Source organism: Crocodylus siamensis, chromosome 2 (assembly GCF_052110815.1).
Source record: "Crocodylus siamensis isolate JL-2025a chromosome 2, ASM5211081v1, whole genome shotgun sequence".
Lineage (NCBI taxonomy): Eukaryota > Metazoa > Chordata > Crocodylia > Crocodylidae > Crocodylus > Crocodylus siamensis.
In genome coordinates this window covers 126,806,649-126,830,790 of record NC_143396.1, presented here as the reverse complement: position 1 = coordinate 126,830,790, position 24,142 = coordinate 126,806,649, and the positions used below count along the sequence as shown (strand labels likewise).

Here is a 24,142-nt window from a genome sequence, read left to right as displayed (position 1 = left end):
GTGTGACGAAGTCATCAGCAAAGCTAGCTGCACTTTGCAGAACAAGAACCGAGGAGGTGATACTTCCCCTCTATTGGGCACTGGTCAGACCGCAGTTGGAGTACTGTATGCAGTTCTGGGTGCCACACTTCAAGAGGGATGTGGATAACCTGAAGAGGGTCCAGAGAAGGGCCACTCGAATGGTTAAGGACTTGCAGGCCAAGCCCTACAAGGAGAGACTAGGGCAGCTGGACCTCTTTAGCCTCCGCAAGAGATGGTTGTGGCTGCCTATAAATTCATCATGGGGGTGCAGAAGGGAATTGGTGAGGCTCTACTCACCGAGGCGTCCTTGGGGGTCACAATAAATAATGGCCATAAGCTAGCAGAGAGCAGATTTAGACTGGACATTAAGGGGTGGCCAAGGTCTGGAATGGGCTCCCAAGGGAGGTGGTGCTCTCCCCTACCCTGGGGGTCTTCAAGAGGAGGTTGGATGAGCATCTGGCTGGGGTCATCTGAACTCAGCACTCTTTCCTGCCTATGCAGGGGATCGGACTCGATGATCTATTGAGGTCCCTTCCAACCCTAACATCTATGAATCTATGAATCTTCGAAAAGCCCATTTTTAAAGTTTCCTTCAAGGGAAAATGCAAGAAAGTATTGTGAAGGGTGAGCCAAAGAGCATGGGAAGGCAAGAGCCCCTGTGGGCAACTTTGCAAAGTGGCTGGTGGCTTGCAAAAAAGCAAGCCAGGCTGTTGGGGGGTGACAGACCAGCCTGTGCAAGAGAGATTGACAACCTCTCCCCCTCCGCCTCCCCCCTGGCACCATGCAACAAGTGGCAGGAAAAATGAACAGAGAAAAATAAACCCAAACAATGAACAAAATCTACCTTTGCAACCAAGCAGTATAAGGGTGGATATGAAGGCAGACACAGGAAGCCAGGAAACCATGAAGTTTTATTGTTTGCAACACACTATTATAGTTACTTCTGCCTCTTTGCCTTCACCCCACCATGACCCTTTACTGCCCCTGTCTCCCTGAAATGCAGTGGTGCCCCCCTGGCCCTGCTGGCAGTCATACAGCCCTCCTGTGACTCCACTGAGTTAGGGGGAACAGGCTCAGCTGTAATTCTCTCCTTGTCTTGCACAGAGGCAAGACAAGTGGACTGACTTTTCCCTTTTAGGTGTTGTACCTTTTTATTTTGGTATTTCTGCACACTCTGACAGGCATAATTGAAAATGTCCTGTGACCTTTGTAATTCAACATGGGACTCATCAACCACATCTTTCAAATTCCACTTGAGGTCTCACACTTCCTTGAGGATGGCATCTTCCTTATGCAGAGCCTCACAGAGTTTGTCCTGCCAGGCATCTGCGCATTCAGCTCTGGCCACTGAGGAGCCTGCGAAAACCTAGAGCCAGATTTCATGGGACCATCTCTGCTCGCTGCGAAAATCTCTGCAACGCTCTGCTGTACTGTGAGCGGGGCACTGTCCTGAGCAGCCATGGGTTGCGGTGGCTGATAAACAGAAAAAAGCAATGGTTGCCTTCCCCCCCAGAGGAGGAAAATACACACCCCCACCATGCAGTGCACAAAATGCCGGCAGGCACAGAGACAGACCCTGCAACAGTGATGCACCATTTGTACTGCCCAAAACTTACAAGTATTCACTTTGGAAACAGGTCCATGGCTGCCACTGCCCATGCTAGCTGTAAAAAATTAAAGCAAATAATTAGTTTGGCGTCTGTTACATTACAAACTATTGAACTCGTCATGCACCACAACCAAAAGAACATAGCGACCCACCTAAGCAACACATGAATTTCTCCCCCTCTTCCTAGCCCACCAAACCCAACTAGCACAAACCTGGGCATTGCCTGGCACATTACAAGGGACTTACCAGATCCAGCATGTTCCTGGGTCTTAGTAACAGTAGATGATGTATTGCCTACATCAGTTTCTTCTTGACCCTCCACCTCCTCCACTTCAGTATCTGTGCTGGTCTGTGGAATGGAGGGGCTAAGTGACACTAATTGTATGGTGACCGACGGTTCTTCCTGCTGCTTCCTTCTCCTCCTCCTCCTCCTGCCCAACCGTGGTGCTGAAAGTCTCCATACCCAGGTTGTCGCCCACATCCTTGGAGAGAATGATGGACAGCTTGTCATAGAAGGGGACAATTGTGCGACCTGCCCCAGAATGAGAGTTTGCATCTTTGGCTCTGTAAAATGCTGATCTCAAGGACTTGATCTTGCACCAGACCTGGGTCCAGTCATGATTGTGCCCTCATGTCTGCATGCCCTTTGCAATCTCGACACAAACAGGCTTATTCTTCCTACTTTCTGGCCTGTCTATGATCCTTTGATCTCACCAAAGGTTGATTAAGTCCTCCAGTTCTTCCTGGGTCTAATTGGGTCCATGGGCATTGGAGCTATCAGCCTTGTGGGCCATTGGCTCCATATTGCTGGCCTTGGCTTTCTGAGACATGGCAAAGCAGCTCATGGTCAACAGCACAAGCGATTTGTGAAAGGGAGCTCGCAAATTTGGGGGGGGGGGCATTATACTCAGGGTCTGGGAAAATTCCAAGGATTGTGAAGTCATTACCTATAAGTACCTGTAAGTATCAAAATACCTGAAGATGATGAAGCACCCATTTAAGAACAAAAAATACCTGGCGATGGGGTAAATAAGGCCATTGTACTTTAGGATGGCTGCTCAATGGCCTGGAATGTTGTAAGAATTGATACTTAGCTACCTGCTTGTGCAAAATAATTTTATTACAGAAGCACAACTTGTTTTCACTAATGTGGCAAAAGTTTTGAGTAGCCTACATTACCAGGAGAGGAGTAGGCAAAACATTTTTTGCTTGCAAGCTTGATTACAGGATGAAAGGATGTGCAGAATCCCCAGTGCCCTGGGTTGATGGGGTGAAGTGAGACCAAGCTCCAGACCACACAATACCCTACAGTCCCTGGCCCCCCACCTGGTGCAGATGGGTGAGAAGCCGCTGCTGACTAAGAGGAGCCAAGTAGAGACTGAGGATGAAATATGGAGGACATGGGTGAGCAGGAGGAGGAGGAGGTGGCAGTACTGCTTCTGCAAATGCTGTCTACCTGGGGATTACTGCTGAATGCTTGAGAAGGATAAGAACTGTGCTACAGTGTTCAGTGGCAAGTTGTGTTCCTGGTTTAACAGCATTAAAGACAATAAGAAGAAGAAGATACAGGTACCCAGAGGACTTGGAATACACAAGGAAAGCAAAGAAGTGGAATTTGACCAGGCTTTGCTGAGAAACCTGAGGGCCAGAATCTGCAGAGTGTGGGCCCACAAGAGCACCTCGGACCAGTGGGAGCAAATTATGCTGGCGACTTGGAATTACTGGCAGTGGCTGGAGATGTTCCGAATGAAAAGGGAGATGTTCTATCATATCATCTCGCTGCTGGGGCCATACATCACGAGGCAATGATGCAAACATGTGCCGGGGCATCTCACCAGACAAGAGGGTTGTAATGGCACCATAAAACTGGCCAGCCCATCCAGCCTCTGCTGCATTGAAAACTGGTATGGCATTTCTGCCTGCACAGTTGGGCTGGCAACTTGTGAGGTATGCCATCTGCTTCAGGAGCTCGCTACAAACAAAATTATGCTCCTGGTGAATCCACAGCAAGGCATAAATGGCTTTAATGAGAAGGGGTTCCCGAACTGCATGGGGGTTTAAACAGCACTTACATCCCAGTGCTTTGCCCTGCAGAGAGGAGGAGGACTTTCACAAACAGGAAAGGATATGCCTCTGTGATCCTGCAAGCCATGGTGGGCCACCGGGGCTGGTTCACAAACATTTATGTGGGCCTGCAACGCACATGATGCATACGTGTTCAGAAACTCCCCTCTGCATTGCCTCATGGAGAAAGGACACTACGCACCCAGTGTGAAGGAGACAGTGATCCACCGTGTCACCGTTCCCCCAGTTATATCAGAAGACGCTGCCTGCCCCCTAAAGCCTTGGCTCATGAAGTCTTATGGAGGGAGCATCACCAACCCACAGAAGCTGGTTTTTAACTACCATCTGAGTAGTTGCAGAATGGCCGTGGAATGTGTGTTTGGCTGACTGAAAGGACGATGGAGGGCACTTACTTGCCAGCTTGAGATGGAGCAAGAAAATATCATGGCCTTTATAGTAGCAGCTGCAAGCCCGGGAGGGGTTTTCAAGGAGTTGTGGGAAGAAGAAGCACAACAGGCAGTGGCCAGACAACAGAGATGTGTCTGGGCAGCAGTAGCAGCACAAGGACTGAGGAGATATCCTCAAGGAGAGGCTGGTTGGACGGCCCTTGTGCATGATTGTCTGGCAGGATATATTGCTGACAACAACACCTAGTAGTGCTTTGTTCTTCTGCTAGCCATTCCATAGTGGGGGAAACTCCAACCCTGAAATAATCCCAGATTAGTCCTTCCTCACACCTGAGACCCATGGGTATAAGTGGGAAAAAGCAAACCTTAGAAGGCCCTGAAAAGAAAGGTCTTTTTTTTTTGCTTACCACTTAATCCTTTGAGTTGCGTTTAACTTAGTGATCTTTGATCAACGAAGCATGTGTTTACAAATATGACCCTTCTCTTAGATAAAGTCCTAAAGCTAGATCAGGGCGATCAATAGAAGGGTAATGTGTCTACGCTCCTCAGTAGTTTATAAAGAGAGGGATATTTTATACATCCCTTGATAGGCTTAAATGTTAATAAATGATGTGCAAGAAGGTATTTTATGTCTCTCCATTTAACGATGATCTGACAGCCACAATTACAAGCCTTTCTCAGGCCCCAGCAGTCCTGCTAAACCTGAGAAGCTTGAAGAGGCAGCAGGTGGAGGAGCTTTCAGCCAGGTCATCATGAGTAGTAGCGGTAAGTATGGGTGTTGGTTCTGTATTAGAGTATTTGCAGCCCCAGGGAAGACCTGCAACACAGACATTCCTTTTCCTAGGCTGATAGGGAGAATGGACAGAGTCTCCAGATGGAATATTAGCATCTTTTATACTGCGAAGGGCCAGATTCTGCCTGGTCTCTGCATGTCTGAACAAGAAGAGATGGGCACAAGAAGCATCTGTATATCACCTTGTGAATCTACACCCTGCACCTGGCTAGAATCCTATTAGAATCAACTCTCTGCTAACAATCCCATGGGTATCAAGTGTCTGATAGGGAATGGAGGAGACAACCGCCCTCCCCACCTCTCTACACCACTGACAGAGGATGGAAGAACTCTGCCTAGACCATCAAAGCTACTGTTAGTCTATAAGTCTCATTCTGGGAAACACCAGATTCAACTCATAGTTGATTTGACCTACATAAAGGGTTTGTTTGGGGTTTTGGGGGGGGCAGGCTGTTTTTGTTTGGGGGGAATTTTTGGGGGGGTTGGGTTTTTTTGAGAGCCCTGGCTACTACATCTCTCCTTCGCAGCTTAATGCCTGCAGGGACAGGACAATATTCTAAGCTTGAGGAAGCTGGGGACAGTTTGCCAAGCTGATGTGAAGGGCAATTAGAAATAAACCTCATTGCTAAGTGAAAACCGAGAGACGAGAATTCCCTTGTTAGGCTGCATGTCCTAACCAGGTCTAAAGTATTGTATTCCTGTGTGTTTACATGCATTCACCATGACCTCTCTGTAATCTGAAACACAGCCTTCACTCTTGTGCATTAAAACAGCCACAATTCACTGTTGTTAGTGTGCACATTCATTAGTCCTGTTAACCACTGGGGTACTGCCTAAGGCAGTATAGAGCTGTTTCCAGGCATCTATTTGTTCTCTACTGTATGCACTGTTTCACTCAGTGGGAATTATACCCCACTGAAGGCAAAAGGCTAGTCAGACACTGAATGAAACCATGCAGAGCTATGAGTAACACCCTGTGTTTTCACTGCATTATCATCCCCAAATGCAAAGGAATGGCCATTGTAATTCTATTAAAATCCCACAAGATAATTTTTTCTGTCAGTGACAAGCTCTTTCTTTTTTCTTTTAGCAGAGCAGGAGATTGCTAGTTTACACATCTGTCTTATTAAACCACCTACTGTTCCTCTTTATTTCCAAACTGACAGTTTTTTATATGATAAACGAAAGGCTAACAGACTTTCATCCCCCTTTCTCACTAGTGGACAACACTAGCAACAAAGGATGTTATTGAATTATTATTATACTTTCTTGCCACTGATTGGTACTAAAATGCACATCATCTAGGATTAAAAGAAAAAATCTTAATAGGTTATAAGAACAAGGCCTGATTTTCATATTTGGGATAGGATTAAGTTGACATTTTAACTGTATTTATTCTGTGTCCAATTATAGTTAAACCTAGTTTGACATCCACGGCCTCTGCCTTGCTCCCTTGATTTTGCACAAGGACTGTTGATTCCCTAGGTGTATCTGAAGAATGGTCCAGTCCTTAAATGCAGAGTTTCTGGGCCCAAATTACAGCCTTTCTTTGGCTACCCACCAAAACTTTAGTCATTTTTGAGGGATAGCCTTGTGGTTAAGATAGTGGACTGGAATTCAGCAGATCAGAGTTTAATTCCTGCATCTGTCACAAACCTTCCTTTCTGACTTAGGTTGCTCTCTGTGCTTGGTCCTTACTTTTTTATGTTTGGCATTAACACTTATATACAATTGATTGCAACCATCCTTTCATTCTTCACACTTTACTGCTATTGATTAGGCCTAATTTTCCAGTGCTTTTTTATGACATGGACCATACCTTAATAGCGAATTTGTCTTGTGGTTCATCTTGCACCCCTATCACAATTACAGGGGCCAACTACTCTTGTGCTGATAGTCAGACAACATTGCTGTGGTCACTACAGCAATTATTTAATGGGAAAAGTAGTGTTGGAAAAGCATTTAATATACTAAACTGTTTAAAATGTCATTTAGCAAGTGAAATAAGGTGGAGAAACCTGTGGCTAGCTAGTTCTCCATGGACCAATAGTTTAGCCACTCTTGATCTATGACAGAGGTGTTCAACCATTTGACCTTATCAGCTAGAAAAGAAGCATAGTGCCTGTCCCCAGCTACTTTGGACCCCATATGCCAACATTGGGACCTAGGGCATCACACTGCCTCCACCTGGCCCTGCATGCCAGGATAAGGCTCCATACTACTCTGCATGGCTGTTCTGCTGTGCAGGACCATGGCCTGTGGGCCAGGGTTTGAGTACCCAACAGTGAGGTAAGCAGTCAACAGTGACAAAAGAACAGGTTAGGGACTGTTTAGAAAAGCTAGGCATATACAGGTCCATGCAACTGGATGGGATGCACTCAAGGGTGTAGAGGGAGTTGGCTGATGTGACTGCAAAGCCACTGGCCATCATCTTTGAAAACTCGTTAGGACTGGGAAAGCTCCTGTTGATTGGAAAAGGGCAAATATAGTGCCCATCTTTAAGAAAGCGAAGAAGCAAGATCCAGGGAACTACAGACCAGTCAGCCTCACCTCAGTCCTTGAAAAAGTCATGGAGCAGGTCCTCACGGAATCCATTTCCAAACATTTGGAGAAGATGATCAGGAACAGTCAGCATGGATTCACCAAGGGCAGGTCATGCCTGACCAACCTGATTGCCTTCTATGATGAGATGACTGGCTCTGTGGATGCAGGAAGAGCAGTGGACATAAAATACCTTGACTTTAGCCAGGCTTTTCAAACAGTCTCCCACAACTTTCTTGCAAGCAAGCTAAGAAAGTACAGGTTGGAGGAATGAACTACAAGGTGGATTGAAAACTGGCTGAATTGTCAGGCTCAGACGTTAGTAGTCAATGGCTTAATGTCTAGTTCGCAGCCAGTGTCAAGTAGAGTACCCAAGGGGTCAGTTCTGGGGCCAGTTTTGTTCAGTATCTTCATCAATAACTTGAAAGATGGGATGGATTGTACCCTCAGCAAATTTGCAGCTGACGCCAAGCAGGGGGGAATGGGAGATAGGCTGGAAGGTAGGGCTCAAAGAAACCTCATGAGGTTCAATACAGACAAGTGCAAAGTCCTGCACTTAGGAGAGAACAATCCTATGGTACAGGCTGGGGACCAACTGACTAAGCAGCAGCTCTGCAGAAAAAGACCTGGGGATTAGAGTGGACAATAAGTTGAATATGAGCCAATAATGTGCCCTTATTGTGGAAAAAGCTAATGGTATACTGGGCTGCATTAATAGGAACATTGCCAGCAGATTGAGGAAAGTGATTCTTCCCCTCTATTCAGCACTGTGGAGGCCACATCTGGAATATTGTGTTCAGTTTGGGGGGCCCCCACTACAGAAAGGATGTGGTCAAATTTGAGGGAGTCCAGCAGAGGGCAACAGAAATGTTTAGGGGGCTATAGCACATGGCTTGTAAAGAGACTGAGGGAACTGGGCTTATTTAGTGTGGAGAAGAGAAGACTGAGGGGGGATTTAATAGCAGCCTTCAGCAACCTGAAGGGGGCGTTCCAAAGAGGATAGAGCTAGACTGTTCTCAGTGGTGGTAGATGGTAGAACAAGGCACAATGGTCTCAAGTTGCAGTAAGGGAAGTTTAGGTTAGGTATGAGAAAGAACTCTCTCACTAGAATGGTAGTAGTAGTAAGACACTGGAACAGATTACCCAGAGCGGTGGTGGAAGCTCCATCCTTGGAGGTTTTTAAGACCTTGGAGGTTTTATTAGACTTTGGGTGGGATAATATAGTTGGGGATGATCCTGCTTTGAGCAGGGGGTTTTACTAGATGACCTCCTGAGGACCCTTCCAATCTTAATTTTCTGTTTCTATTATTCTACCCTTGGTCAAGGGAATGGTATCCCAAAGATCAAGATACAATTGTGGTATTGCTGAGGTCATTTGCAGTCCTTACATTTGTTCAGTAGAGGGAGCTATATCTTCTTATTCCTCATTATTAAGTTGTGGATCTACATTTAGTTGTCTTGTTTTTCATGCTGTCAGCTAATGAAGCAATTACAGGACACAAAGAGCTATTTGATTGCAGCTCCTCTCTTTGGAATCTTTTTTTTTAGTTGCACCATCTCCTTGACAATCATAAGGCATATGTAATAAGATAGTGGACTATTAACTTACAATCCTTTGGCTATGGCTTGTTTGCAGAATTATATTTACATTTCAACCTGTCTTGGACCTGAGAGAAAAGCATTTGTTTTCCCACAGGGGAGAGTTATATACCACTGATTTGTCATGTAAATGCGGATAGATCATGTAAATATGGACAAGCTACTATACCACTCCCCAACTACAACATGAGATAATAATACTTTTAATTTCACTGGCCTGTTGCAAGATTTAACTTATATTTATTTAATTAATGTTTAATTAACAATGTTAATTAATTAATATTTACAGGGTATTCAGAGATTCTCCAAAGAAGGATAGGGTACTAATTTAATATCATCATCATTAAACACCCATTGTGGGAGGGTTTCCTTTATTTATCTCAACGTACTTTGGCTTTTTTTTGCAACTGCACTTTGCTACACAGAGGTGATACAATTCATGGTACTTTTTTTCCCTACACTGTGTTCTAATTTTTTTCCCCTTAAAAATAATATCTAAGTATCTTATTTAAAAAACAATATGAAATCTCACAAGGAAAAAATAGCTTCATGAGATTTGACAAAGGCTGCAGCCGTTGTTATGAGAAACACAATGTGAACATTTAAACGTCCATACTCCCAAACTGATAGGATCAGCTGAATATCTCCATGTAAACATATTCCCTCTCTTCATTCATCTTTGGGAAATGGCTTTGTGACTAAGGCACTAGCGTGAAATCCAAGGGATCTGAATTTAATTCCTATGTCTGTCACAGACTTCCTGTATGATCTTGAGTGAAATGCTGGGTGAAAGGTTTCCAGCGGCAAAAGGGGCAGTTAGAGAGGTAATGCCCATCAGAAACCTAGATGCTCTTTGCATCTCTGAAAAACTCCATCTGTACTTCTGTCAGATAGCAAGTGTTTTATCTCTTTCTTATGCTACTTAAGCTTCTTTGGGCAGGGGCAGTTTCTTATTCATTCTTAGCACTATGGGGTAATGACTTCAGTTGGGACCTGTAGGCACTAATGTAATACAAATAAATAATAAAAACCATGCTTCATCTGTGGTAAACTGGTGTCATTTATATATGGAGGGATAAAAGTACATTTGCATTCTAATTCTCAAAGTACATCATTTTAAAGGGCACATCTTTCTCTGAATAGCAACTGTGTTTTAAAAAAAAAGCCATTTTCTGCCCCCAATTGTTGTCCCTCATTGATATTAATAAATATATTCTCTGCAAGTAAAATCATTGGGTGGAGGAAGGCTCCTAATTGAATCCTGCAACTACATTTTTGTCTAAAGCCCAAAGGAAAACAATTTTGCAGTCCAACAACTTGGTTCACTTTTATCATTTTTTGAAAATAATTGTGTTTTGTGCACTTTTGAACTGCTTCTGGTCTTGAAGTGGATTTGCCAGAACACCCATACACACTGCCATGCACACAGAAAGAAGAGAAAGGCAGTGGGAGGGGAGAATGAGAGAGAGAGGGAGAGAGAGAGAGAGAGAGATGGAGAATGAACAGTGTTTCTTCCAGTATTTCTGCATCTGTAAGCAGGAAGGAATGAAAGAAAGAAAGTCTATTCTCCTGAGAATTCCTGCCCAGTTCTTTGCAGATTCAAGAAGCAATTTCTTTGTTATTTCTCCATATATGTATGGGAAATCCAATATTTTGGCACAACTCTAAGATCAGCATCATTAAGAATATTGATTTCTTTTAATAGTCACCTTGTACCCTGTACCGCCAAATGCAGTCAGAATGTCAATTCTTTATCAATGTGAGCTGTTGACATGGAAACAGATCTGCTGAAATGGAAGCAATCAGAAAATGTGCTACTCTAAGTTATACTTAGAAGTGGTAAATCTGTGTGTGCTACAATAGATTTAAATACCCAATAAACTACACAGAAGAAATAAACAACTATTTGGGGTGATAGTCGTTTTTGTTGTTTACATCATAGACTGCATTTAGAAAGCCTCCCGTGTTACTATGGTAACTGTTTTTGCTTAAACGTAGTTGTGGACGCACTTTAAGTATGATCTAAATTAACTGAAGAGGAAGGAAAATAGCTGAAGGAATGATTTGATGTTGCTATCAATCTTGCCCATCTATGGTGTGTATTGGGAGGGGGAGGGGCAGTGCAAGTCGTAGGGCTTGAGGCTTCATGCATTCCCATTTATGCCCTCCCTGTGCCTTGGTAAGAACCTGAAACAGTTGATTAGTTGTTCCAGTTATGCTATGAAGATAATGGGGAGACATAGAGCCATCTGTCATTTGCTTACTGCTCCCAATACCCCAAATCAACTCACTCTCTTCTTCAGTTACCTGATATATCCATTGCTATGAAACTGGACTCCTACGAAACAATGGGAGAAGACTCGGTGTGTCTCAGAGAATACTCAGCACTACCTTCCTGGCCTTCTCCAGGACAAAAGAGCAGAGCTGCTGAAGGAAGTCAGACTGACCAACTCAAGCACGATCTGCAAGCGAGGATGGTCAAAACCTCACAGAAAACTTCTCACAGACCTAAAAAAAATAGCACAGATGCTTAACCCACTTCTCCACAACTGAGATTAAAACAAAGAGTCTCCATGTCACAGAAGCCAGATTCAGAGAATCATAGACTCTAAGCCCAGAAGGGGCCATTGTGAACTGCTAATCTTAACTGGGATCAAAGAAATCTCTGATCTGAAAAGGATGACAAAGTTGCCTCGCAAGCAGATAAAGGTAGTTATTGGAGATGGTGATTGTTGATGAAAATATAGAGGAACAACCCAAGATGAAGGGAAAAATAGCAACAAGATAACTGTCAGGGAAAAATTACTAAATAAGTAAAGGAGGACTGGGAGCATTAGAGAGCTAAGGGCTAAGGTATTTCAAAAGCCTGGGAATATCGGAGATGCTCTAGGTACCGAACCTGTGAACTTAATGGGGGAAAACAATCCTCATTCAGCTGAGATAAGACATCAGGATATTTTGAGCAGTTTTCTTTGCACATTTCTGCATGATTACTTTAAATAATGACACATACCTCCCAAAAGATTGTGCATCAATTAGCAAGGGAAGGAAGGACATGCATCATTAATTATACACAGGTCTCTTGAAATATGCACGTGGAGTATAGCATAACTCATTCTAAAAATAGCAAGAAGGCCAGCCTTGTACAGGTCAAGTTTTATTTTAATTCCTAAAATAAAACATTTGAAATTAAACAATGAAGCTATAGGAACCCTGCTGTTTAGCCTCAGTGGGGGTTCCAGATATATTTGCTACACCCTATGATGCATCCTAGAACATATATTTATTAGAATTTACATATACATACACAAACAATAATCTACATTTAAAAATATATTAGATATAAGAGTTCTTTACATTTTTGGCCTTAGTATCTATGACTCTCTACAACTAGCTTTTCTGGTAAAAGTGCTGCCACCTTTATTAATTATTTTACACAGAAGCTACAAGTAGGATCAGACACCCAGCACAGCACAGCTCAGCACAGCACGAAGGCATTGTCCACACTGCTGACATGGCTATTTTAGTCAGGGCTGTGAAGAGGTGTGCTTCCTGACTGATGTGGCTATGCTGACAGAAGCCCTTTATGTGATCACAAGTAAGTGCAAAGTGCAGCTCTGTTGGTATAGCTGTGCCTGCACCAAAAGCACTCTGCTAATAAAGTATACTAGTATTCTTACATTGATAAAACACAGATGAGGCCATAGCTAGTCTGCATCCTTGCCATTGAGAAACAAGCCCTGTCCATCACTTACATCCTGAACCCACAAAAGACTGCCAATTGGACAACATTTCCAGCACAGAGTGGTCATAAGTAGGGGTGAGCCAATAGAGATTTTTGAGGCCGATACTCTTAGCCAACATTTAAGGAGGCATATTGGCTAATACCAATGCAATTTCCGATATAGCTGCCTCCAGCTGGTAAGTCCGGTGTGGTGGAAGGGAAGGGAAGGAGCGTGGGGGGTCAGATCAACCCTGCCCCGTGGTGAGGGAGGGGGCAGGTACTGCCCAGGCAGAGCAGGGGGGGCGGGGTGTGGAGCTGCAGATTGAGGTGGGGGATTTGGTTCCAACCACTGCCTGCACCCCAGGGGGCACGAGGGGGGGTGACATGTGCCTCCCAAATCTGCGCAGGGTGGGTCGGGCTGCAGCCGGGGCTGCACAGGACTCCTCTCAGCGGAGGCTGGATGCAAAGCAGGCACCAGCAGCCCTGGGAGGATGCTGCATACACCCCAAACTTTGCTGCTGCTCTGCTCTGAGCGCCACGACCACCAGCTGCCCAGTGCAGCCCCAGCTTAATGCCCTGCCTGCACCCATGCACAAGGAAGAACCAGGGTGATGCTGAGTGGCTGGTGGCGGTGGTGCCGAGAGCAAAGCAGTGGTGAAATTTGGGATGGAAGCAGCATCTGCAGGGCTGTGCCAGACTCCTCCAGGGGTGTGGGCCCTTGATCTGCTTGCCAGATGACAGGAGGATGCTGCTGCTGGCTGGGACTGGGTCTGGGTGCAGACCGCACCCAGAGCTGGGAAGATCAGTGCTGCCAGTGGCCCCAGCCAGCAGCACCAGTCTCCTGTCATCTGGCAGGCAGATCAGGGGCCTGCACCCCCAGCAGGAGTCTGGCACAGGCCCTGCAGCCCTTCTGGAAGTGCAAGCAAGCCCCCAATCTGACTCCTGGATGACAGGAGGCTGGTGCTGCTGGCTGGGGCACGCATCTTCCCAGAAGGGGTGTGCCAAGCTGGCAGCACTGGCCTCCTGTGATCCGGCAGGCAGATCAGGGCCCCTCACACCCCCAGGTGGAGTTAGCAGAGCCCCACAGCCAGCCTGAAAGTGGAGGGGGCCCCGATCAGCCTGCTAGATGACAGAAGACTGCTCTTCCTGCCTGGGACAGCTTTGGGCACAGCCCACACCCAGCACCAGGAAGATCAGTGCTGCCACTGGGCCCAGCCTGCAGCACCAGCCTCCTGTCATTCAGCAGGCAGATGAAAGGGCTGTGCAAAATTTCACCAGCTGTTTTGATTTGACACTATTTTGACTCATTTCGAGCTCAAAACAATGAAATTGAATGGAAACAAAGGGCTTTGAAACAGCCTCAAAACAAAATGAGGCTAGTTGAAATGTTTGGAAAGTTTTGAAATGTTTTGAGTTTTGAAGCAGCCAGCAGGGAGGTGGTAGGAAACAAGAGAACCAAGGCTGTGCTCCCAGAAGCAGCTGGGAGCACAGCCCTGGCTCTCCCCATCTCCTACCACTGCAGGAAGCTGATCACAGCACAGGGAACAATTGGGCTCCTACAATCGGGCTAGGGACGGGAAGTCAGCCCAGCTGGGCCCAGTTCCCATCCCTTCCCCCACCCCCGTGCTAGATTGGACTGGGGATCTCCCCCATTCCCAGTGCTAGTTTGGGCCCAGTTCCTTTCCTGCTAGACTGGGCGCTGATCATGGGGCTTGGGTTGGAAACTCAGTTCATTTCCACAGCCCAATGGTCGAGCAAAAAGTTGAAACAGTGTTGAAACAGCCTCACTGTTTTGACGAAGAAAAACAGAACAGCTGTTTCAAATCAAAATGAAATTCGAAACAAAACACTGTTCCGTCCAAACCTTGAAACTGAAGTCGAAATGGAGCAGTCCTGTTTCACACAGCCCTATCAGATGGGGCCTGTCTGCACCCCCAGGAGGGCTGCAGGGGCTGTGCTGGACTGCTCTTGGGGGTGCGAGCCCCCGATCTGTCTCAGGATGACAGGAGGCTGGTGCTGCTGCCTGGGGCCAGCAGCAGGCAGGCCCAGGGCAAATCAGCTCATGCAGGGACCCGCCCCCGCCCTGATCCTGGGGCAGGGGCGGGTCGCTGCACAAGCTGATATGCCCTGGGCCCCATATCAGAGATGGCCCAAAGAGGGTGCCTGCTGGATGACAGATTGGCAACACCAATCTTCCCAGAACTGGGTGGGGAAAACGTCAAAACAGCATTGAAACAGCAAAGCAGTTTTCGATGAAACATAACAGAAAAGTGCTTTCAAAACTAAACAAAACTCTAAATGAAATACTGTTCCATCAAAATGTCAAAACAGAAGTCAAAGTGGAACAATGCTGTTTAGCACAGCCCTAGTACTCGGGTGCCTTGAGCCTAAATTCATTGCTATTGCTACAGATTGGTCTTCTTCTTTCCCCTCTGAAACTGATAGTCATTGCCAACTTAAAGACTGCATCACACAGGGGCTAAAACAGAAAATAATTTGAGCAAAGTTGTAAGTGCCTAACCTCAGTTCTCATAAAATCTACTATGAGATACTGAGTAACCAGCCAGAACAGAGAAGGATTGTGATCTCTCAGATCTCATCCCAAAACATAGAAGACAATCATCTCTATTTTAAAGAATAACCCATTCTAAGGGAAACTAAGTCACAAAGCCAGTACATCCATTAGCTTTACCTCCACATTTGATACTAAAAACAAAAACCAGAGGGTATGATTTTCAGAAGTGCCCAGCCAATTAGGGAGCCCAACTCACACTGAAAGCCAATGGATCTTTTATTTTTAAGTGATGTAACTGCATTTGAAAATCCTACACAGAATTCTCACACTGCAGGCTAGGGAAACAAAATCTACTAGCAAAAACTTGAGTCTCCTGAGTCAGCAGAGGAGGAGATAATTAGCTGTGTAAAATGAGATTTCTTGAGTGAGAATGTACCTGCTGTAATCCTATAGCCAACCCAATTATAAGATGTTTACTGCATTGAAACATGTCTTTTCTGAGATATGTAACTCATCCTGATTCTGGACAAAAGTCAGGACTAGTCAGATCTCCAAAGTCACTTATAATATTCTTTATTTTATAACTTAACTTTCTACAGTGTAAAAAATAGACACAGAGGACTAAAATGGACAACTATACTACCCTCTAATCACCAAGCATAAGAGTGAATGAGTCTAGCAACCTTAAAAAGAGAACTAATGAGTGAATTCTCTTTTCCACATCACACACAAATTATTCCTCTGTGAATCTCTTAAAGCTTTGTCCCTTATGCAGCTGCTAATTTTGGAAGTGCTCTGAAGGTTAATCATGACTCCCACCTTCAAAAGGGGAGGACCTACTTGTCAAAGAAGAAAATAAAGGGAACAACTTTATGCAAGAAGAGCACAAAAATGATTCATAGTTGCCTTTATCAAGAGAAAGTTTAAAAAATAATAGCAGTAGCAAAATTCTCTTGTTTGGACAAAAGTGCTTTTAGACTTTTCAAGCATTTCTAGTTTGAGACAATTTCATCTGGGATGTGCCCTTTATGAAAGGATTTATTTGGGGGGGGATATCTTTTATTGGACCAATTGCATAGTTGAGATAGAGTAAGACAAGCTTTCAAATACACGACATTCTTCTTCAGGTTGATGCAGTTGGTCCAATAAAAGACATCACTCAAAGAAATCCTGGCCTCTCACATAATTCCTGGACCATCCAGGGTGCATCACTCTAACACTACCTTTATAAAATGAATTAGTAATCTCAGTTCTGTGCCAAGCACATGGTAAATTGAATAACTTGGGAGACTGGTAATGGAAGACACCGTTTCACCTTCAAGGGTGTACGGTTCAAATCTTGCATGTTCCTAAAAGTTTGTTGCCATAGGATGGGAGCTTAGTGATTCTCATGCAGTGAGTTAGTATTTTTACCTAGTGAAAATCTGTCCATTCACAGAAAGCACTGTAATTATTGCCAGTGAACAGTGGCCAATTTATCTGTTTCAGCAGAGCGACCTTGTAGAACATGACCCATACGCTTATCCTAAGTAATAGTCATTCCACATCAAGGTTCAAGTACTTTAAATAAGCTGTGTGGGGAATCTTGCACTGCTTTTCCTATGCTTTATAAATTTTGTGTATAAAGAGGCATTCAGACTCCAGGGCTGTCAACCTACCACTTTTATTAGCGCTAAATTACCGTCTGTTTCAAATATTAGATCCAGCATTCAAAGCTGCCTCTAGCAAGATTCAATTTTTGGAGGAGCTGAACAACTGTGACAGTTTGGGGTAGAGATTTTGTGGTCTTGTACATTTGTGCCCACAGGTTTTATAGGCAAAGAAGAAGAAAACATTGCAACAACATTGGGCATTTGCATGGTCAGGTGACTGCATGTAGCATTTGTCCATGCAAAAAAATCAGCAAGCACATGAATCTGAATTTCTCCCTGCAAAGCGGTGTCACACACACAAATGCTGTATGGACAAGTTTGATATTTTCAATTTGCCAGGTCAAGCAGTTTTCAAAAGTCCAAAACATTTTGATGCAAGCAGTTCAATTATAAGACAATCAACAGAGGGAAGTGAAGGTGTGTGCAAAGCCCAAACTGCTCTGAAAAAGAAAACGACGTAGGGACAAGTCCTGTCACCTTCCGTCACTGCATTATCTTCCCCTATAGGGAAAATACCCATGAGTGGTCCAAGAAGTGCATGTTCTGTCACTGAACAGGATTTACCCCTGCATGCCCCAAGGGGAGGCAGAGCTATGCCCCTCCTAATGCACAGATGCACTGAGATCTGCAGGGAAAACCTGACGACCTTGGAACATAAATATAGAGGCCAAGGGGCATATGTTCAGAGGCCTAATACCTTCACATTACTCCCGGAGGCCCACTTATCACCATGACAGCACGAGTGCTGCTCTATGGCCTCCCCACTGGCTGCTGCCCAGCCATTATCTCCTGCTCCTTGAGGGTTTCAGAGATCAGAGGTAATGCCGCCTAAAATAATGCTCCCTAGTAGTACAGTTGGTCTCTCTGTCTCTTTTTATAGCTTCCAAATAATAGTACCTAAACATTTACCCAGCACCTTAGATTTGCAACATGAAATCTGCAGGTGTGGACTTCACGGAGTCGCCTGCTCTATTCCCTACCTTGGTCTGTGAGGACATTCTGGCTGTACCCACACATAGAACCACATGCACATATATTATATAGGATGTTCACTCTCCCTCTCCCCCCTCCTCTTTCTCTGTTCCTGGCTATGGTGAGAAAGCTTTTGCAGAGAGAAGAGTACAGCAGCATGTCCTAATGGAGGTCAAATACTAGGTTAATCTGACCTGCTCAGGAGGCTTGTTCCACTGCTGAAATCCCATGACCGAGAAAGCTTTATTTCTGGCTTCATCCTGGGTTTTGTGACCTGAACTATTCCAGCAGAGCACAGCTGTCTTGACAGGTCATGGACAGAGATGTGGTCACAGATATAATGTATCCTGACCTGCTTATGACTTTGGAGATCAGGGCCAAGGCTGTGAATTGGAAACTAAAGCAGACTGAGAGCAAGCAGGGAGACAAAGACCAGGATGATGTGCTCACAATTGTCCCATCCACTTGAAACTAGACAGCTGCCTGCTGCACAGACCTTGCTTCTACTGTGCAAATATTAGGTTTTTCAGCTTGGTGGCTCATAACAAAAAAATTAACAAAAGAAATCAGTTTGAATCTACCTAAAACATATTCTGTACTCGAGAGATTTTTTGGGCAAAACAAAACCTAATTTCAATCAAAGAAATTATTTTTGGTCAAAGTTAACGTGAGATTTTTTATTTTACCCAAAATGAAATATACTTTCTTTCACATTCCTGAACCCTTTTTTTTTTATCTCCCTCCCCCTCAAACTGAGATCAGATTTGAAACTTTTTTTAAACGGACAGTTAAATGTTTGCCTTGGAAACAATCAACATAAAATATATATAAAATATTTTCCCAAATATTCCTGCCACCCTTTTTTTGCCCAAAAAAGTTTACCAGTTCTGCCTGAACATGCAAACAGATCTGGTTCCCCCTAAAACTGCATTTTTTCCAGGCATCACTGGAAAAGTTTTCCCCTGCTCTTACTCCCGGTGCAGTATTCCAGCCTGCTCAGGAGCAGACAAATGCATGGACTGCTGCAGCCAGGTTTCTGTCTGGGAAAGAGGAGCAAAAATTCCTAGCAAGGTTATCATTAGCATGGAAGACAGATTTTTTCATTTCTGAGCCTACCTAATCACTGTTGCATAAGTAGCAACACTTCTGGGATTTTCAGCTCTGTGGTAACTAGGAGAAGAGAGACAATTGCTATTGATGAGAGGGTAGTGTCCCAGGCTCACTGGGACACTAACAAAACTAACTCACTTCATTTTTTTCTCTGATATCAAGCTGACGTACCAGAAACAAAGCTCTTTTAGGCACTGTAACATATCTGTTGATTGAATCTGTTGAAAATGGGATATACAATATCATGTTGTTGGTGTATCGTTAGAAACAAGGTCCGTGGGGTCACCTCAGTCCACCAGGAAGATGTACAAAAGAACAGGATGATACGCTGTGGGACCTCACAACTTAGGGGCTCCTAGAATCCTACATTTCACAGCTGGTAACAGTAGTAGGTATAGTTCTCAGCATATTGGCCTGGAGATTAAGGTAGCTTGTTCATATTGATAAGAGCTGGATTAGATTCAAGAACTTTTGGGGATGAGCTAGCATTGCTGAACATAAGGGCACATCTATACTGTGCTGCAAGTGCCTCTGTGAAAATTCACCCCACCCACTTGCTCCCACTCTGTGTATACTAAATGCTAAAATGTCATGTCACCCCTTTTAGGTGCTACCTGAGCACATCCAGAGCTTCTTTCAGTGTCTGCTATACTCATGAAGGCAATGACTAAGTGGCATTTTTCAATATATAGTGCATAGAGAACAGGAGCAAAAGGGCAAGATCTGTTTGTGCTCCCTACCTTCCTCCAGTATACTATGGACATGCCTAAGACAACAGGGAAAATCATGAGAATAAACAAAAATGAGAACTGAAACAGCAGTATAGTCTGTTCTGTATCATTTGCACATGGAGCAATTAGTATGCCTAGAGCAGTGCTCAGCATGACAGAAACAGGCAAACAAGTCTGTGGGTTTTACTCAGAAAACCCAAAGCAAGATTCACATACTTGCTGCTATACATGAGAAAAAAAAGCAGATGCACTTATCAGAGCCCTTAGCCCCTGATCCACAGATCTCTCTTTTTTAGGCACTTTTTTTTTTTTACTTTAAATCACTTTAGATCCTACTGAGTTAAGGTCCTAAATACCTACCTGTTCTTAAGTGTCTGAATGACCACTTTCTCCAAGGCACTGGTGGATGTTCATTCCAGATTCCAGCAGTTCACACTGATATGTGAGTTTAAATTACTTAGATTGTGAGATCAGGTTGCAAACTGTATAATAATATTTATCAATCAACTTTCACAGAACAGCTCATAGAAAACCAGAGCTTATAATGTGTAGATTATTTGAGCTATGCTATGGAAGTAGCATAGTTGCTCAATCTAGGCATAGAAAACAATGTGCAATGTATGTTTGCTAAGGGACCGCAAGCCTATACTCCCGCCAGGCCAAGCCTCTGGCAGCGAGATTGTGTTACTTAAACATTTGCAGAAGATGGGTCATACCCAGGATGCTACTCAGCTTGTTCAGCGTTTGGCAAGGAGCCTCAAAAACGTAGAAATAAAATACCTCCTAGCAAAATGGCCTGCACCAGATAGAATCCAACCCCAAATCAGATAACAGGAAGGCCATATGTTTGTGGCCAAGGTAGATTTACAGCCGTAATACCGACAAGCTTATGTTAGTCACCCGATGACTATAGAGGGAAAGATACTTCTGACGCAGAGGAAACCAAATGCATCTACACGTATAGAGGACTGTTTGCAGCATGTGCTGTAAAAGCAGAAGTGGAAGAGAAGGAGGAGATCTTTCAGGGTTTACTAGCAATATTGCATGGGCTATGTTTCTGCAGAAGGAGAGTGGTTAAGAAAGGAAAGCTATGAGGAAGCTGACAGCCAACATGAGGAAGCTGGAAGACACTATGACAAAGCAAAATCAGGACTTCAAACGGCTACAGAGTGAAAAGGAGGAAATTGAAACAGAACTCTAGAAGGTACAGGACAAACTTGATGGATTTCCAAAAGAGAATTGTTAAAAAGCTGTTAAAACATGCAGGGGCTCAGAGTGCAAGTGAAGTTCCAATGGTAAACACAGACAAAGAGAAAATAAAATTGTTGTTGGGGGAACGCTGGATGTGCTTTGACAGTATAACAGCAAAGATAAATAAATACATCCTGCCTTCCATTCCAGATGATTGTGAGACTCCTCAGAAGAAAGTAAGCCAGTCTTATATAGGCAACAGAGTCATGCAGAACCCAGGAAGACTGTTAAAATATAGCAACCAGTTAGAAGCTTCTGCAAAGCAGATCTCTTTAATGCTGTTGTCAGATTGGAGGGGGGAATCAGCTTTTTGAATGTGATCTCAGTTCATTCCTGGATGCCTCTAAATTAAGCACCCGATGCTGCCCCCAACTCTCCTGGCACACTTGCTGAGGTCTAAATGTCCAGTCTCTGTTGAGATGTGGCTCATGCAGTAATATTTGGAAGCTCTGATCTAAGCAGCATGAAGAACTCACAGTAAACACACATCAATAATTGTTAGAAATCTTTAAGTTTTTGTAACAGCACAGGTAAACTATGCCTTTTTAAACAGGATTTTAACTCAGATGCGTTCTAGCTAATTTGCATCCATTGTTCATATGTTTCCTTCCAAGATTTCAATTACTTTTCTTTATAACTGGAGTAATGCCTGCACTGGGACAGCGATCACTCAAAAAGCAGGTTGAATAACAAGCTTATTTCAGCTCATGGTGAATGGGGTGTAAGGGGTTTTTTATTGGCCAGAATAACTGTCATTATTGTGGAGGCTGTTTAAGCTTTTTTTTTTTCAGATAGCTTCAGAACACAGTTGATTTTCAGCATTGACAAGAACTAAAAAATTCACTGCTGGTCTGAGGTAAACCAAGAGAGAAAGGGAGCTGTGGGATACACCAGAAAGTTACTATGAGCAGATTTTCCAAGGGGATTTGGGTGCCTGAATATGTAGATAGCTGTCCTCTGGGATTTCCAAAATGCTTTGCAAAATCCCATAGCACATCTATCTGCAGCTTGGGTACTTCAATACCATTGAAAGTCTGGTCCCTCCTGCTTAATCTTCTTGTTCCTGCCTTCCCGTATGACAGTATAAATGGGGCAGCACCCAATCTGTTTGTCGCTCCACATACTGAATATGTTCAGCAGCACTCAAGCTGTTAAATATCCCTGAATACAATTTACTTGGGTTGGATTCTGTTTAGAAATACTCACTGGCTTTCTGGAACCAGGTTGCTGAAAACGTCATTATGTTGAGATATTTTCTGTCCTGAATGAAGGAGAAAGATTCATGTGCAGGGTCTGGCTCAGTGCAAGCAAAAGGGGGGTGGGGGGGTGGGGAAATCAGCAAATAAACATAGCAAGGTTCAGATTTTTCCTCTGAGGCAAGAAAGCTGGGTTTTATCACTGGAGCTGGAATCTCAGTCTCTGGCAGCTCCCATAATCTTTAATATTTATATGAAGAATGCCAATGTTTGCACACATAATATCCAGGCTAGCTAGCGTGCCAATAAAAAGGAAGAACTTTTAGTTTAATTATTAACCCCGTGGGTGCTTTGGTTCTGTATTTATAGCAGGTATCTCTTTACAGCCTACTGCTCAGTCATTTGTCTGGCAATCTGGAAAATGCTGAGGCTGAAGAGGTTAAAAAGGAGCCGTTTGGAAGAATACAATTGTTTTTTTATTACATTGGAGGGTAACTCGGCTGTTTGTCTGTCCATTTACGTATGTATATGAAAGAAAGAATATTTTGCAATACAGAGTTAAACCAGAATACTTGTACTGGCCATTCTATGTATTGTGGCTTGATAATTAGGAGGAGGAGTGCCCTTCTGTGGGTTAGAGAAACCTGTAAGAAAGATCCTTACGTTAAGCTAGCATACATCAAAAATAATTGACAATGGTTAGGCTTCATTGTAGAGAAGTCTGCACTGGCATTGCAGCCACCAGCCCACCACCCACCTAAGAATTATTATTTGAAAAGGATGTCAGAGGATTATAGAAGATCCTTGTGTCTGCTCCAATTAGGATCAACACTTTTGCTTCTTTCTCACTGAGCTTTCAGTTTGTAATGATGAAAACATATTGACCCCTGCTGGAACTGTTAAGAACTGCAGACTTTTCTGAAACCTGACCAAAAAAGTAAAAATCATTTAGTAGGCAAAAATAACTGAAACTTTCTCTGTGCCTGTGCAAAGATTAAGTAGAATCTGAATGCAAACTGACTTTCTTTTAAAAAGAAATCTGGAAAAATATAATTATTTCAACAAAAGGATGTAGCTATTTCAGGTCATTCATTCTACAATTCTTGTGGGCTTTTTTTGGTTTTGGTTGTTTGTTTACCTATGAGCTGGATTGCAAATATAATTGTTGTTCCAGATGTAAAGTAAATGAGGTAACTAATTGCTACCTTTGGCTGATAATCAGTTATGAATCTCAGGGTCACTGCCATGCCACTGGCTTGGCAGAAGCCAGAAGTTGGTAGGTGAAACAAATAAAATGAGGTTCCAAGTCCAGGTCCTCTTGGATGGATGGTCATGTCATAGTTACCATCAGAGCTGGTATCTATATGGACAGGCTCAGAAGAGAAGTGGGCATGAAGAACAGCAATGAAGAATGATAAGCACTTCTTATTCTGACAGGAATGCCACAGGGTATATTAACAGAGGGCGTACTGAAATAAAATGACTATTTTTATGGCTGTTTCTAGTAGCACTGCATTGGAAACTGCAAGTGTTTTCTTCTCAGCTGGGGTGTCATGAACTATGCCTTCACATCTCCCCAGAATAACTGCAAGCTATGATTTTCCATAGAAAGAGTGGTAACTAGAAATGACAATTTTCACTGTTAGGTAAGTGGGCTTGGCATTTCCTTTCACCTGAAAGTGCTAATGATAATTTCATGTGTTGTCACAGTGGCTCTTGCTAATTGTAACATGGTTTCCTTATGACTTTTCCTGGAAAGATTCGGATCTGATTGAAAAAAAAAAAACCCCAAGGAGTGCGGTAGTGAAAGTACCTGCTGTAAGGAAATTCAGGGTCTGGAGTATCATATAATGGCCACTTACAAGAAGGAGATGGCCCTCAAAATGACACACTTGGGCAAAAACTACATTGCTGCTGCTGCTGCCAAAAAATATTTTCCTGGGCATGCAGAGAGAGC

General features: G+C 43.8%; 1 long non-coding RNA gene across 1 annotated transcript; it reads right to left on the bottom strand.

Annotated features, from left to right (window-relative positions):
* Positions 1 to 1,587: 1,587 nt before the first annotated feature.
* Positions 1,588 to 22,290, bottom strand: LOC149870747 (uncharacterized). Its single transcript, XR_016440489.1, has 4 exons — positions 22,196 to 22,290; positions 7,445 to 7,593; positions 1,877 to 2,112; positions 1,588 to 1,685 (listed from the first exon to the last, which is right to left on the bottom strand). It is a non-coding gene; the product is annotated as an uncharacterized LOC149870747 (long non-coding RNA).
* Positions 22,291 to 24,142: the final 1,852 nt, after the last annotated feature.